At 39.1% G+C, this 17,500-nt stretch overlaps 1 pseudogene; it reads right to left on the bottom strand.

Annotated features, from left to right (window-relative positions):
* LOC121542008 overlaps nt 1-17,500 on the bottom strand; it is a 184,904-nt pseudogene that overhangs the window by 10,814 nt on the left and 156,590 nt on the right.

The raw sequence follows: 17,500 nt of genomic DNA, 5'->3' as shown, positions 1-17,500 counted from the left end.
GGGGCAAAACTGCTCCAGCTCCTGTTGGATGGGTTCGGCTGGTGTACAGCAATATTTAGAGTCATACCCAGATTCTCAATTGGATTGAGGTCTGGGCTTTGACTAGGCCATTCCAATACATTTAACTGTTTTTCCTTAAACCACTCCGGAGTGTTGCTTTAGCAGTATGCTTAGGGTCAGTTGTCCTGCTGGAAGGTGAACCTCCGTCCCCAGTCTCAAATCTCTGGGAAACATTGAAACAAGGTTTCCCTCAAGAATATCCCTACCTGTATTTAGCGCCATCCATCATTCCTTCAATTCCTGACCAGTTTTCCAGTTCCTGGCCGAAGGATAAACATCCCCATCAGCATGATATAGCCACCACCCATGCTTCACTGTGGATGGTGTTCTCGGGGTGATGAGAGGATTTGAAGGGTTTGAGCCAGACATTTTCCTTGATGGCCAAATAACTCAATTTTAGTCTCATCTGACCAGAGTAACCTTCTTCCATATGTTTGGGGAGTCTCCCACATGCCTTTAGGTGAACACCAAACGGTTTGCTTATTTATTTTTTTGAAGCAAATGGGCTTTTTTCTGGCCACTCTTCTGTAAAGCTCAGCTCTAAGAGTGTAACAGCTTAAAGTAGTCCTAACGGACAGAGTAAACGCTATGGAGCTTTGCAGCTCCTTCAGGGTTATCTTAGGTCTCTTTTTGTTTGCTCTCTCTGATTAATGCCGTCCTTGCCTGGGCCGTGAGTTTTGGTGGGCGGCACTCTCTTACGGCAGGTTTGTTGTGAGTTGCCATATTCTTTCAATTTCCTAATAATGGATTTAATGGTGCTCCAGGATGCTCAAAGTTTCTGATATTTGTCCCTGACCTGTTTAGAGAGCTCCTTGGTCTTCATGGTGCCGCTTTGCTTGGTGGTGCCCCTTGCTTAGGTGGTGTTGAAGTCTCTTGGGCCTTTCAGAACAGGTCTATATATACTGAGATCATGTGACAATCATGTGACACTTAGATTGCACACAGGTGGGACTTTATTTAACTAATTATGTGACTTCTGAAAGTAATTGGTTTCACCAGATCTTATTTAGGGGCTTCATAGCAAAGGGGGTGAATAGATATGCACGCACCAATTTTTGTATGCGTTATTAATTTTTAGAATTTCTTTTAAACAAGTAATTACTTTCATTTCACGTCACCAATTTGGACTATTTTGTGTATGTCCAATACATGAAATCCAAACAAAAATCCATTTAAATTACAGGTTGTAGTATGCAACAAAATAGAGGGAAAAAATGCCAAGGATGAATACTTTTGCAAGGCACTGTAACGTGCTAGGATTTTTTTATATATTTTTTTACATGTCAATTAAATACATGAAGAAGGTAAATAATAATAAAAATTGAAATTTGATTGTATTAATAATGTAGAAACATTCAGGTTGTAAATAATCAATAATGTGAAACATATGAAGTTCAGGTTGTAAATAATCAATCATGTGAAATATTCAGGTTGTAATAATATAGTTAAATTAATATTGAATAGTTGTAAATTAATGTGAATATTGTATTAATATGTGAAAATTAGTTGTAAACTAATCAATAATGTGAAACGTTCAGGTTGTAAATAATAATATGAATTTATATGATTTAATTGGATGTTGTAAATAATCAATAATGTGAAACGTTCAGGTTGTAAAAATAGTTCGTGTAAAAACAAGACCTTCAGGTAGGACAAGCAATTTGCCAGCAGGGGGAAATGTGTATGTATAGATACAGCTAGAGACAGACTGCATATTGCTGACATGGATTGCTTTATCCGGAAATATGGAAGTAAAGGGTCCAGAGTTATGGTGTGTCCCAAACATGAACCCATTCCCTTATAGTCTTTCGGGTCGTAGTGACTACATAGGGAATAAGATGCCAGTTGACACACAACCATAGGAGTTTTGAATAATGCAGACAGGCAACAACATGAATGAGGTTGCGATGTAGATAACGTCAACCAAATATATTAACACATGAGGTGGATGCATGTGGATAGGTGCATGGTGGATGCATGTAGATAGGTGCATGTGGATAGGTCCATGGTGGATGCATGTGGATAGGTCCATGGTGGATGCATGTGGATAGGTGCATGGTGGATGCATGTAGATAGGTGCATGTGGATAGGTGCGTGGTGGATGCATGTGGATAGGTGCATGGTGGATGCATGTAGATAGGTGCATGGTGGATGCATGTGGATAGGTGCATGGTGGATGCATGTGGATAGGTGCATGTGGATAGGTGCGTGGTTGCGTTAGTGGCAGCAGTCTTGACATTTCAAGTAGGTGATCACACACACACACAGAGGAAGTATGTAACCATTGCCTTTGCAATAGGTTTCTACACATTAAATCTGTGACTTACCCACAGCAAATACAGTTGTAGCGATGGTGAGGTTGAGGGGACCTGAAGGCCTCATCTATGACCTGGGGTCAGAAGGTTCCCTCCCCAGACTATAGGAGCCAGCCATGGGGTTATAGTCAGAGCGTCATTCCTTCTGAATAATAATAATAGTAATAATAAATAGTAATAATAATACCTAGAAAATAAAATGTCCTGATGAAACTGTGTAGTGCGTACTAGCTTGTTTTAAAATATTTATGGTTTGCAATAAGTTATAGGAGTGGTAGTGACTGCAGTAGAAATGGTAGTGGCTGGTTATAGTTTAAAAAGTAGGTAGATGAAAACATTGATTGATTGATTTATTATGTGGGGATCTATTTTCCTCATAATTGGATCTGTATGTGATGGGCCCAATAGCTAGAAGGAATGCATTAATGATAAGCATAGAAGGTTTGTACTATTGATATAAAATTGTTTCACAGAACCAACTATTAGTGATTCATGCTTAAGGAACGTTAGGGGTAGGACAGATAAGACTTGTATTTCTTACAGATACGAACACTGCCTCTTTGTTGTCTGTGAACTGTTGTCTATTAGAAACGTCCTTGAACGTAGGTACAGCAAAATGGGTGTCTTGCGGGTGCACTCCACAGGTTGTTATGATAAAAACATGCCTGGCAACAGTGTGCAATTAGTGGACGCCAAGGGGATGGGACTAGCCGGTGTAGCCCAACGATAGGTTGGGGCAAGTCAAAACTCAACCTCTACTCCCTATAGGCCCCAGCAGAGAGCGGGAACTAAAACTTTTAGGGTAGAAGGATTTGTAATGAGGAAGTGTGCTCTGAGTCCCTGGTGGTATTTCAGTGGACCCGTATATACGAACCTTATACTTATCATTATTTATACATTTTGGCATATAATACATTTAGCTTGGATTGAAGATCTAAATTCTTATTCAATACCAGATTTGAATTACGCAATTTTTAACATATATGAGCCATATTTTTGGTCAATGGCTCTCAGGTTCCCTTTTTGAAGTGAATTGAATCACTTTTTTCCTATGGAATTAAGTATATTTAAATAGCTGTCATTTTCCCACATAAATATGACCAAATTCATATTTGCTTCAAAATTCTAAAAACTAAATTATACAACAATCAAATTATAGTAAATTCACTTTTTAGTACTAATGTGGATTGTAGTTTGAAAAAAAGCTGCACATTATACAGTATAAAGGAAAAATGTATATGTAAATTAACAATCTGTTTTTATATTTTTTATATTGTTGTAGTACAAAAAGTATAAATACAATCACAAATATTTTCTCAACCAATCTAAGTTGCGGCAGTCTGCACATTTAAAAGTTGGTTTCATGTTTATAGCTTAAATCGTTTAAGAGCTAAAGCAGGCAGAATAATAACAATATGAGTATGTAAGAAAGCTAGAGTGGTCTTGCCTTCTAGTGCTACACTAATAATAAACACCCAAAGTCACTTAACATATTCATCATGATAATCATCAAGATAAACAGCCATTAGTGGTAACACTTCATGAAAAGGCATTACGTAAAGTACGTTATAAAGTAAGTATTTACTGTACTTCATAGGTGTTTACCATAACGGTATAATTTAATATAGAATTCAAACAATAGAATACAGCTCTATTGTAATGCTGTCAAGTCTGCCTTCGCTGCCACTTACACTGGTTCCATAAGCTTGACTTGCTTGCTCTGTAATCTGAAAAACACGGGAGCAAGTTTACTTTTTGCAGAAGCAGACTGGCACTCTGAGATAATAATAATACACATTTAAGGCTAGGACTTGCTTGGGGTACCAGTCTGTTTGCCACTCCTTGTCATGTTTTTTGATGAAAAGGATGTGGCTGATGGGCAGAAACAGATCTGGGACCAGGCTACGCTTGGATGATTAAATAATGAAAGGTTATCAATAGTATAAAGAGTACAGTGCAGTACAGGTTCAACAGGTGTGTACAGTCAGTACCCACGCGTACTCACTCACCTGTGATTCACCACAACCTGGTGATGCACCTGGCGCCATGTTAACCCCTCGTCATACTCATTGGGACCCTCACTGACAGACAAACAGACAGACGGACAGACAGACAGCCAGCAGAGAAAGAAAAGAGAGAGAGTGTGGCTCAGTTGATAGGGCATGGTGCTTGCAACACCAGGGTTGTGGGTTTGATTCCCAAAGGGGACCAGTACAAAAAGTATGAGAATGTATGCACTCACTAGTGTCAAAATGTAAAAATGTAATGTAACAGAGATTATTCTGTTTAAGCACCTGTCCAGGTAAACTACACCTCAGAGGCAGAGGGAGTATTCCAGTACATAGTTCAGTAATCCTGGTATTATCTACTGGGCTTACAGTACCTCTGTAATTAGTGGAACAGTGATTTGTTCAACACTTTTTTTGGTTACACATGATTCCATATGTGTTATTTCATAGTTTTGATGTCTTCACTAGTATTCTACAATGAAGAAAATAGTAAAAAATAAAGAAAACCCTTGAATGAGTAGGTGTATCCAAACTTTTGACTGGTACTGTCACGTGGAAAAGTAAGTACACCCCCTAAAAAGGTGGTCTTATTATTTTTTTTTCAACAAATAAAAACATATTTGCACACATGGATATTTGAGCTAAATTCTAACTACATTCATTGATAAAGGTAACCCAATTTAACAAATCACAACAACAGCAAAAATACTTTGAAAATCTTATGCAATTAAAAATGCTAATTACTTCATGGCTCAAAAATAAGAAATGGAGGGTTATGGATTGGCCGAGTCAAAGCCCAGATCTCAATCCTGTCGGAATGCTGTGGGGGGACATGAAGCGGGTCTGGAACATGACCCAGTTGAAGCAGTACTGTAAAGAAGAGGGCAAAACATTTCTCCCAGTCGATGAAAGAGGCTGATACACTTACAAGTTACTAGAAACGGCTAAATGAAGTCATTCAGACAAAGGGGGGCAACACCAGCTATTGAAGCTAGGGGTGTACTTATTTTTCCCGTATTATGGAATTGCAATTCTGTTGATTTTTGATGAATAAATTATTGCAGAGTATAATCTTTTAGTGTCATTTGTTAAATTAGGTTACCTTTATCTGTCAGATAGAGTTGAAGTGAAGATTACATATCTAGGTTCTGTATTTGTTTTCTTAGTTCACCTTTTTGTTCTTGTACGTAGCCCTGTTTCTTTGTGTTATTGAACGTAGCCCTGTCTTTCATTTTTGTTCATTGATTTCACCTGTGTTAGTTACTCACCTGGTCTCATTAGCTCCTTTATTTAGTTCAGTTCTTTCTGTTTGTGCCTTGTGAGGCATTGTTTGTTTTGACTCTACTGAGCCTTTTTATATCTCGTTTGTGAGAACCAGTTATGGCCTTCAGTCCTAGTTTTTGATTCTCCTGCCTATTTGCCTACCTGTGTATGACCATTGCCTGCCTGTGACCCACCGATTCTGCCTTTTCGCGAAATAAACACCTGCCTCACTCACGCGTGAATCTACACCTTTTTCTCCCTGAGTATTCATTACAATATCTGTCCAAATAAAATACAATTTTACAGGGGGTGTAGTTACTTTTTCACATGAATGTTATACAGTTGAAATCGGAAGTTTACATACACTTAGGTTGGAGTCATTAAAACTCGATTTTCAACCACTCCACAAATTTCTTGTTAACAAACTATAGTTTTGGCAAGTCGGTTAGGACATCTACGTTGTGCATGACACAAGTAATTTTTTTCCAACAATTGTTTACAGACAGATTATTTCATTTATAATTCAATGTATCACAATTCCAGTGGGTCAGAAGTTTACATACACTAAGTTGACTGTGCCTTTAAACAGCTTAGAAGCTTCTGATAGGCTAATTGACATCATTTGAGTTAATTGGAGGTCTACCTGTGGATGTATTTCAAGGCCTACCTTCAAACTCAGTGCCTCTTTGCTTGACATCATGGAAAATCAAAAGAAATCAGCCAAGACCTCAGAAATAAAAGTGTAGACCTCCACAAGTCTGGGTCATCCTTGAGCAATTTCCAAACGCCTGAAGGTACCACGTTCATCTGTACAAACAATAGTACGCAACTATAACTTCTGCGACACCATGGGACCACGCAGCCGTCATACTGCTCAGGAAGGAGACGCTTTCTGTCTCCTAGAGATGAACGCTTTGCTGTGCGTAAAAGTGCAAATCAATCCCAGAACAATAGCAAAGGACCTTGTGAAGATGCTGGAGGGAATAGGTACAAAAGTATATATATCCACAGTAAAACGAGTCCTATATCGACATAACCTGAAAGGCCGCTCAGCAAGGAAGAAGCCACTACTCCAAAAAACGCCATAAAAAAGCAAGACTACGGTTTGCAACTGCACATGGGGACAAAGATCGTACTTTTTGGAGAAATGTCCTCTAGGTCTGATCGAAACAAACATTGAACTGTTTGGCCATAATGACCATCGTTATGTTTGGAGGAAAAGGGGGCGGCTTTCGCGGCCGAAGAACACCATCCCAACCGTGAAGCACGGAGGTGGCAGCATCATGCTGTGGGGTGCTTTGCTGCAGGAGGGACTGGTGCACTTCACAAAATAGATGGCATCATGAGGAAGGAAAATTATGTGGATATATTGAAGCAACATCTCAAGACATCAGTCAGGAAGTTAAAGCTTGGTCGCAAATGGGTCTTCCAAATGGACAATGACCCCATGCATACTTCCAAAGTTGTGGCAAAATGGCTTAAGGACAACAAAGTCAAGGTATTGGAGTGGCCATCACAAAGCCCTGAACCTCAATCCTATAGAACATTTGTGGGGCAGAACTGAAAAAAGCGCGTGGAGCAAGGATGCCTACAAACCTGACTCAGTTACACCAGCTCTGTCAGGAGGAATGGGACAACATTCACCCAAGTTATTGTGGGAAGCTTGTGGAAGGCTACCCAAAATGTTTGACCCGTTAACCATTTAAAGGCAATGCTACCAAATACAAATTCACCCACTGGGAATGTGATGAAATAAACAAAAGCTGAAATATATCTCTGTCCACTATTATTCTGACATTTCACGTTCATAAAATAAAGTGGTGATCCTAACTGACCTAAGACAGGGAATTGTTTCTAGGATTAAATGTCAGGAATTGTGAAAAACTGAGTTTAAATGTATTTGGTTAAGGTGTACAGTGGGGGAGAACAAGTATTTGATACACTGCCAATTTTGCAGGTTTCCCTACTTACAAAGCATGAGCGGTCTGTAATTTTTATCGTAGGTACACTTCAACTGTGAGAGACAGAATCTAAAACAAAAATCCAGAAAATCACATTGTATGATTTTTAGTAATTAATTAGCATTTTATTGCATGACATAAGTATTTGATACATCCAAAGCAGAACTTAATATTTGGTACAGAAACCTTTGTTTGCAATTACAGAGATCATATTTTTCCTGTAGGTCTTGATCAGGTTTGCACACACTGCAGCAGGGATTTTGGCCCACTCCTCCATCAGACCTTCTCCAGATCCTTCAGGTTTCGGGGGCTGTCGCTGGGCAATACGGACTTTCAGCTCCCTCCAAAGATTTTCTATTGGGTTCAGGTCTGAGACTGGCTAGGCCACTCCAGGACCTTGGAGATGCTTCTTACCGGAGCCACTCCTTAGTTGCCCTGGATGTGTGTTTCGGGTCGTTGTCATGCTGGAAGACCCAGCCTCGACCCATCTACAATGCTCTTACTGAGGGAAGGAGGTTGTTGGCCAAGATATCGCGATACATGGCCCCATCCATCCTCCCCTCAATAGGGTGCAGTCGTCCTGTCCCCTTTGCAGAAAAGCATCCACAAAGAATGATGTTTCCACCTCCATGCATCACAGTTGGGATGGTGTTCTTGGGGTTGTTTTATCCTTCTTCTTCCTCCAAACACAGCGAGTTGAGTTTAGACCAAAAGCTATATTTTTGTCTCATCAGACCACATGACCTTCTCCCATTCCTCCTCTGGATCATCCAGATGGTCATTGGCAAACTTCAGACGGGCCTGGACATGCGCTGGCTTGAGCAGGGGGGACCTTGCGTACGCTGCAGGATTTTAATCCATGATGGCGTAGTGTGCTTACTAATGGTTTTCTTGAGACTGTCGTCCCAGCTCTCTTCAGGTCATTGACCAGGTCCTGCCGTGTATTTCTGGGCTGATCCCCTCACCTTCCTCATGATCATTGATGCCCCACGAGGTGAGATCTTGCATGGAGCCCCTGACCGAGGGTGATTGACCGTCATCTTGAACTTCTTCCATTTTCTAATAATTGCACCAACAGTTGTTGCCTTCTCACCAAACTGCTTGCCTATTGTCCTGTAGCCCATCCCAGCCTTGTGCAGGTCTACAATTTTATCCCTGATGTCCTTACACAGCTCTGGTCTTGGCCATTGTGGAGAGGTTGGAGTCTGTTTGATTGAGTGTGTGGACAGGTGTCTTTTATACAGGTAAACGAGTTCAAACAGGTGCAGTTAATGCAGGTAATGAGTGGAGAACAGGAGGGCTTCTTAAAGAAAAAACGAACAGGTCTGTGAGAGCCGGAATTCTTACTAGGTTGGTAGGTGATCAAATACTTATACATGCAATAAAAATGCAAATTAATTACTTAAAATCAATACAATGTGATTTTCTGGATTTTTGTTTTAGATGTTACGTGTCTCAGAGTTGGAAGTGCACCTATGATAAAAAATTACAGACCTCTACATGCTTTGTAAGTAGTGGAAAACTCTGCAAAATCGGCAGTGCTTATCAAATACTTGTTCTCCCCACTGTATGCAAACTTCCGACTTCAACTGATATATATATATATATATACATACACTACCGTTCAAAGTATTGATACTTAGAAATGTCTTGTTTTCCATTAAAATAACATCAAATTGATCAAAAATACAGTGTAGACATTGTTAATGTTGTAAATGGCTTTATTTGTAGCTTGGAACACGGCTGATTTTTAATGGAATATCTACATAGGCGTTCAGAGGCCCATTATCAGCAACCATCAGTCCTGTGTTCCAATGGCACATCGTGTTTGCTAATCCAAGTTGATCATTTTAAAAGGCTAATTGATCAATAGAAAGCCCTTTTGCAATTATGTTAGCGCCAGCTAAAGAAACTGTTGTGCTCATTAAAGAACCAATAAAAGGCCATTCTTGAGACTAGTTGAGTATCTGGAGCATCAGCAATTGTAGGTTTCGAATACAGGCTCAAAATGGCCAGAAACAATGAACTTTCTTCTGAAACTCGTCAGTCTATTCTTGTTCTGAGAAATGAAGGCTATTCCATGCGATAAATTGCCAAGAAACTGAAGATCTCGTAACAACACTGTGTTACTGACTCCCTTCACAGAACAGCACAAACTGGCTCTAACCAGAATAGAAAGAGGAGTGGAGGTCCTGGTACAATTGAGCTTAAGAGGACAAATACATTAGAGTGCCTAGTTTGAGAAACAGACCCGCCTCACAGGTAACGTCAACTGGTAGCTCATTCAAAATAGTACCCGCAAAACACCAGTCTCAACGTCAACAGTGAAGAGGCTTACTCCGGGATGCTGACCTTCAGGCAGAGTTGCAAAGAAAAAGCCATATCTCAGACAATAACAACAATAAAAGATTCGATGGGCAAAAGAACACAGACACTGGACAGAGGAAGATTAAAAAGAGTTATGGGCCAGATTATTTGAAGTTTGAAGGTGTTCGAATCAACAAAGAAAAACATTTGTCGGAGGTAGACCAAAATGGAAAGATGCTGGAGGAGTGCTTGATGCCATCTTGTCAAGCATGGTGGAGGCAATGTGTTATCCCGGGGGTGCTTTGGTGGTAAAGTGGGTGATTTGTACACAGGGTAAAAGGGATCTTGAAGAAGGAAGGCAATCACTCCATTTTGCAACACCATGCCATACCCTGTGGTGGCGCTTGATTGCCCTTAATTCCTACAACAGGACAATGACCCAAAGCACAGCTCCATACTATGCAATAACTATTTAGGGAAGAAGCAGTCAGCTGGTCTGTCTATAATGGAGTGGCCACACAGTCACCGGATCTCAACCCTATTGAGCTGTTGGGGGTGCAGCTGACCGTATGGTACGTAAGAAGTGCCCATCAAGCCAATCCAACTTGTGGGGTTAAGCTTCAGGAAGCATGGGGTGAAATCTCTTCAGATTACCTCAACAAAATTGACAACTAGAATGCCAAAGTTCTGGAAGGCTGTAATTAAGCTGCAAAATGGAGGATTCATTGAAGAAAGCAAAGTTTGAAGGACACAATTATTATTTCTTTAAAAATCATTATTTCCTAACCTTGTCAAATGACTAGCATTGTCTATGCATTTTGCTATATTCCTATTCACACTCATGTCATTAATGTTTTCATGGGAAAACAAGGACATTTCTAAGTGACCAAAACTTTTGGCATACAGTGTATACATACTCGGACTCTCAGACATTATCATTCTAATATATATATATATATATATATATATATATATTTCTTCCATTCCATTTTTAATACTTTTAGATTAGTGTGTGTGTTGTTTGTGTATTTGTGAAATAATCTGAAAACCTAACGTAACTTTGATTTGAAGCCATTCATGTGATTATTGTGATTTTGTATATTCATTGTAAATGTTTGTGGGCCTATGTACCAAGTTGTATCTATGATCATAAGTGCTATCCATGTTTTTTGTATGTTCACTGTTTATCTGTGAATTAATCAATGCTAATAGGCCACACCCGGTATGATTACAGACACCGTGTGTGTCCTTTGACACATATAAACTAGTGACCCGCAGTGTTTGTCATTGCCATACCCTGATGAAGACAGCTTGTTTACAGCCGAAACGTTGGTTATTAGGATATTAAATTATTGCATCGAGCTCCTAGAGTGTGCAGCTTTCCTTCTTTTTCAAGACCACCCTCTATGTGCCAGGTATGGAGAACGCGATGACCATCTTACTGGATATGATAAAGTAAAACTTAGTGATAATTCAGACAGAACAACACTACTGTAATCTGACAAATTATTTTGTTTTACTGCGAGAATATCATTTCAATGTAACTAGGTAGTAGGAACCATATAAATAGATAACAAGGTAAGGTCCAATACTATTTTATCCTTTCTCTTAGCAAACACTATATTTAATGAAGAAAATGTGTGTTTCTCGTCTTGGAAGTATTTATGTGGTTGTGGAAATGGAAGTAGTAGTGGTAGTGACTGCAGTAGTAATTGGAAAATTGGGTTGGGTTGGGAGGCTATGGGTTAGTTGAAGTGAATTACTTTGGGGTGGTTTAGATTTGGAGTTATTGGTAGTGGGCTGGTATAGTAGGCTAGAGGAGTAACATAGCATTATAAGCTTTCATATCATGGTTTTTAAGCTCTGAAAATATATTGGTTTGAACATTCCGAAAGTTCTGTGGGAGTGATTTCAGTTAAGAATGTTGAAGCCTGCATTCTGCCATTTAAATGAATGGGGATATAACAAGCTTGATAGTGTCAGTATGAATGAGTAGAAAAGCTGTGTGTAAAGATCTGGGTTGAGCTAAGTCTGCACATTTCAATATTTGGTGTTTGTAGCTTAAACGCTTACAGAGCAGTGGCACATCCAAATGTTGCCTTGAAGTTATGGAGCTTTTAAATAAAATGCTAAAACGTGCATACTATCAAAAAAGTTGAGTTTAGTTGCACACTATCAACGTTAGCTCTGGTGTTGATAGGTTTAACAGTTCAAGAGGAGAAGGGCCCTGTCACGCCCTGGCCTTGAGAGGCCGGTTGTTTTAGGGGTTGGTTTGGACAGGGCGTGAGGATTATGTTAGAATTTCTATGTTTAGGATCTAGGATGTGTATTTCTAGGTTTGGCCGGGTGGGGATTTAATCAGAGGCAGCTGTCAGCCTGTTTGGATTGGGGCTCACACTTTGCAGCCTGCTCTGCCTACCTTAGTTGTGGGATCTTGTTCCTGCATAGGCTTGCATGTGTATAGGCCGAGATTCACGCCACGTTGTTTCACTTTGTTTGTATGTTTATTTGGGTGAATAAACATGTACGCCATACCACGCTGCACCTTGGTCTGACCTGCCTGTCAACGCCTCGTGACACGCCCAGGTTGGGCAGGGATATTAATCACAATACTAGGAAAAGTACATTTCCTGAAGAAAATGTGTGTGCTTGCCAGCTTGTTTTAAAGTATTCGGTTTATAGTTTAAATCGCTCAAGAGCTAAAGCTGGCTGAATAAATATGATATGTAATAAATCTAGTGTGGTATGTACATACAATAAACACTAAGTCACTTAACATATTCATCATGATAATCATCAAGATAAACAGCCATTAGTGGTAACACTTCATAGAAAAGGCATTATAGCAATGCTGGTAAAGTAAGTATTTATGTATTCATAGTGTTTACATAACGGTATAATTTAATATAGAATTCAAACAATAGAATAGAGTTTATTGTAATGTTGTGCCTGCCTTCGCTGCCACTTACACTGGTTCATAAGCTGGCTGTTTGCTCGTAACTGAAAAACACGAACGTTAATTTATAAAATAATGAGATAATAGTACAGTGTTTGTTTGTGCCAGCCAGCCAAGCCAGCCAAGCCAGCCAAGCCAAGCCAAGCCAGCCAAGCTGCCAAGCCAGCAGCCAGCCAAGCCAGCCAAGCCAAGCCAGCCAAGCCAGGCCAGCAAGCAGAGAAAGGAAAGAGAGGGTGTGGCTCAGTTGATAGGATATGGTGCTTGCAAGCCAGGGTTGTGGGGTTTGATTCCCATGGGGGGACGGGGAACAAAAAATTATGAGAATGTATACACTCACTACCGTAAGTTGCTCTGGATAAGAGCGCCTGGTGCAGTAAACAAAATTGTTTAAGCACCTGTCAGGTAAACACACCTCAGAGGCAGAGGAGGGTATTCAGTACATAGTTCAGTAATCCTGGTATATATACTGGGTTTACAGTATCCTCTGGACTAGGGAAAGACTTTTTTTTTCGGCTCTTGCCTCTATACTCGAAATCCGGATTTGAAATCAAACAATGACGGTGAGGTTAAAGTGCAGAATCAAGTCAGCTTTGGTTTGAGGGTATTTCAATCCATATCGGGTGAACCGTTTAGAGATTACAGCACTGTAATACAACCCCATTTTAGTGGAGCAAAAATATTAAGTCCAATTCACATGTGTAACAAAGCAGTAGAAAGTTTTGTACTTGGTCCCATATTCATAACCCGCAATGATTAATCAAGCTTGTGACTCTACAAATTTGTTGGATGCATTTGCTGGTAGCATTCGCATTAATGTAGAAGTGAAACAATTATACTCTTATTTACAATAACAGTGACTCCAAAATGACACAACACATTATTTACATTCATTTCTATTGGGCACGAAATAATCTGAAACACAACTGAAACAAACAGCAAATGCATCCAACAAATTCGTAGAGCTTTAGCTACACCTTACAGCACAGCTTTCAACCAGCATTGTAATACATGTTTTTTTACTTGACAGAGACAGATGGATGGACAGATGGACAGCAAGAAGTATGATGAAGGAGAATAAAACAATAGAACAATCTATAAAACAACAATAACAACAACAACAACAATAATAATGATGATAACACAAATTATGACAATAAAAACTCAAAAGTTAAACTGGAGGCTACAGCTTCTCAAATGTATTATAGCAGAGAACCGTCCCCCAGCCATTATTAAAGCAAGTAGGCAGTGTTACGCTCTGGAAAGAAAATTATAAAGGCATTACAAACCAACAATATGAGTCAAGGAAAAATAGTTTAAATAAGAAGTATGTAACTATATAGTGATGTAATTATAATGCAATACAATATAATACATTGATGTAGATAAGACACACACAGGTGTGTGAATCAGAGCAGGAGAGTAAAAACAACATTGATTGATAGCCTTAGTATGTTAGGGTTTTTCCTAATATTTGAATTATTTCAATGAGTGCAGGCAACTGAATAGATCTCATCTCAACAGATTTTCTTTGATTGGAAATAACCAAGTAACATTTTATTTTGGCTCAAAATGTACTTTCGCCCATGCACGATACCCACACTAGCTTTCAGGGTTCATCCAATTGGCTACAGAATTTCAAGAATATTTTAAATCTGCATTAAAACAATGTGCACATTTTCCCACCAGAGATGTCTTTCCATCAAATTGACTTGTTGCTGATAAAAGGCTGTGCATGATGACGTAGGGTATATAATATATATTCCACGCACTGTAATGTATACGCTGGGAGTAGGAAGTAGGTACAGAAGGTGAATCTAATAATAAATAAACAAGACAGGAGATGAGTACTGAACGTGAATGTAAAAACAATAAAGCCTGATGACTAGGGCTAATGAGGGTAAATAAAGGAGAGAGTAATCAGGGTGATGATGAAGTTTAGTGTGCATAATGATTGGTTGCCAAGGCCGGGTGGTTAGTAGACCGCCACGCTAACACCAGAGTGAGTGGGAGCATATGACATGTACCAATAAAAATACAAGTGAAATGGGTTTCAGCAGCATTTTCATCACTACTAATGGTGAAAGTGCAAGGTGATGAGCTTGATGCTCCTTCCTAATAAATAAAGAGGGTCTTATTTGGTGACATGATCATCGGCCCATTTGACAAAATAAAAAATAAATGTTGGTTATTTTCACAAGTGAATAAAGTTGTCATAATAATCTCAGATTGCGCGCTGTTGGCTAGAGCTCATGTATAGTTTGGCAACAAATGAGACTATTATGGACAAAAAGAGCAAGATTATGTAATTTTATTTGTATTGTAGAATATGAAGAGCGTTGATGATCATGTATCAGAATAAGATCCTCTACAGTATATTTATTGAAGGCATCAAGCTCATCACCTTGCACTTTCACCACCTGTGAAGTTCATTATAATGTATTTAACTGCATCCTAATAAACTGCATGCTTTCCAGACAAATCAGAGGAGTACCTACAGCAACATGTCAACACATGGATCTAAAATATCAGTGGGTAAGGTTTTAGAGAAGTGGGGAGGAATAACCTGGCAGGTGGTCTCTCTCGGAATTCTTTGGGGCATCTAAAGCTAATTTCCTGCATTTCTACTAGTGTTCCAACAACAACAAAAAATCTTGGTCCAACAAGAGTAGTCTTTTCTTTCGACCAATCGAAATGTCTAGTTTTTTCATAGGCCATATAGGCACCTCATGAACCAATTTATCTTACATTTATACCAATCTGCACGCAAGAGATTTTTATATTTGCACATTCGTGAAAAGTTTAATTATCTTCAATCATTGTCTGTGGTTAATCTAATTCTGTCTAAATGAAAATTATAACAACTACAAGTAACTTTTATTGCCATTTCCAACTAAACAATAATAACCTACATAAAGACAACACAACAACATTGTAGCCTGCAGGTAGAAAATATCCTGATAAAAAATTAATATATTAATTCATTGGCTACGCATATTCGTTGCAACGGTCTTGAAATGTATCAATTATCAACTGGGTCGCCCTAAAACTTGCACGAACAAACTTGAAACATTGTATAAAATATTTGCCCTCAGAGTTTCCGAGCCAGTGAGATCGGGACAGACAGAGCTGTAGGCTATTTCAGTAAGATGAGAAATAATCAGGTATTTTATGAGTTTACTGATCAGAGCATTAATTTTCTGGGCTGGCACAAAGAGAGGAAAATATTGTTAAAGTACATTGACGAATCTAAACTATTGTTTATTCTCAATTGATTCCTAAAAAACAGACTTTGTTTACTTGCTGTTTGAGGAGAAGAAAAATTACTTTGAGAAGCTCCACATCTCATTAGTGATGGTGAGTTAAGATAATCAGAAATACTAACAGACATCCCCAAATGGGCACATTTATAGGCCTACATTTGCATGCAGGCCAGGTAGACTAGTCCTACTTCTATATGTGACTCGTTTCAGGGCCAGGTGTATGTCATGGTCAATACAGACATGAATCATGGTTGGTGTTTTTGATCAAAATGCATTTTTTGGCAGAAATGCCTTCTGAACATGTGAACTTTCATGTGCCTTATTAAAACAAACTTGTATGCATCTGTAAATAATAATACAATGTTAAATTATGCTTCCAAAATAATGAAAAAAAGACAGCAGCAACCTTTCCCGCTTAGCCATCATTGGCTGAGATAATGAGTAGGTTGACTTGCTGAGAGATGAGTTCAGATTGGTTGACATATAGCACGTCTATTTGAGCTGGTCAGTATGTGTAGGTAATACTGTGTAACGCAGCTTTTTTTTAAAATGTATCTACATTTCCAGATATTACACGCTTTAACCTTAACAGAAAGTGTTTTCATTTCAAGTTAAAGTGTACTGTTGGGGCTAGCTAACGCTAGCTGGCCGGCCTGTTACCAGGCTAATGTTACGGTATGATTATTATTGTATCTAGAGCCATTTGCTTTGCTAGTTATAGCCTAAATGTTAAAGTTAAAACATTGAACCTGGTTGGCGCACACCTGCAGATGGTAGTAACGCGCATGGAGCTTGGATTATGGTTCATTGTCTTAACAAGACTCCACTATGCAATTAACTATTTCAGGTGCATTCGTAAATTCAGTCTGAGTATGCCAGAGCACAAAATAACTGATTAATTTATGAACGCTCAACACCTGCTGAATATGGCCGCCTGTCAGTAAACGTGAAAAAGCATAATTAAATTGTTGCCAGCAGCACAGTTACAGTACCAACACTTGGATAAAATGAAAACAGCCTAACCAGCTTTGCCAAAGGTGATGAACAACATAGTGAAGAGCCAAAGCAAATATTAGAATATCGCCGCTGAGGGGACAGGAACGCCTGGACGTCCACCTCCAGGGCGCTGAACTCCGAGAGTGGAAACGATGGGTGGAATAAAAAAAGAGGGTAATGATGCTGAATGGATGTGAGATAAAGAAAGATTCACAAAAAGAGAAGCTGAAGTAAGCAGTAAAAAAGTGATATTGTTAGTGATAAAATGATGTTCATATCAAGCAAAGGTGTATGACACGCCGCTTTGTAAATCTATAAAAATCCTGCGAACATCCAATAGAAGGTAAAATTTTAAATGTTGATGCACACAAGA

This window comes from Coregonus clupeaformis, chromosome 27 (assembly GCF_020615455.1).
Source record: "Coregonus clupeaformis isolate EN_2021a chromosome 27, ASM2061545v1, whole genome shotgun sequence".
Taxonomy (NCBI): domain Eukaryota; kingdom Metazoa; phylum Chordata; class Actinopteri; order Salmoniformes; family Salmonidae; genus Coregonus; species Coregonus clupeaformis.
Note: the sequence above shows the minus strand (reverse complement) of the source record. Positions and strands in the feature narration are given on the sequence as shown.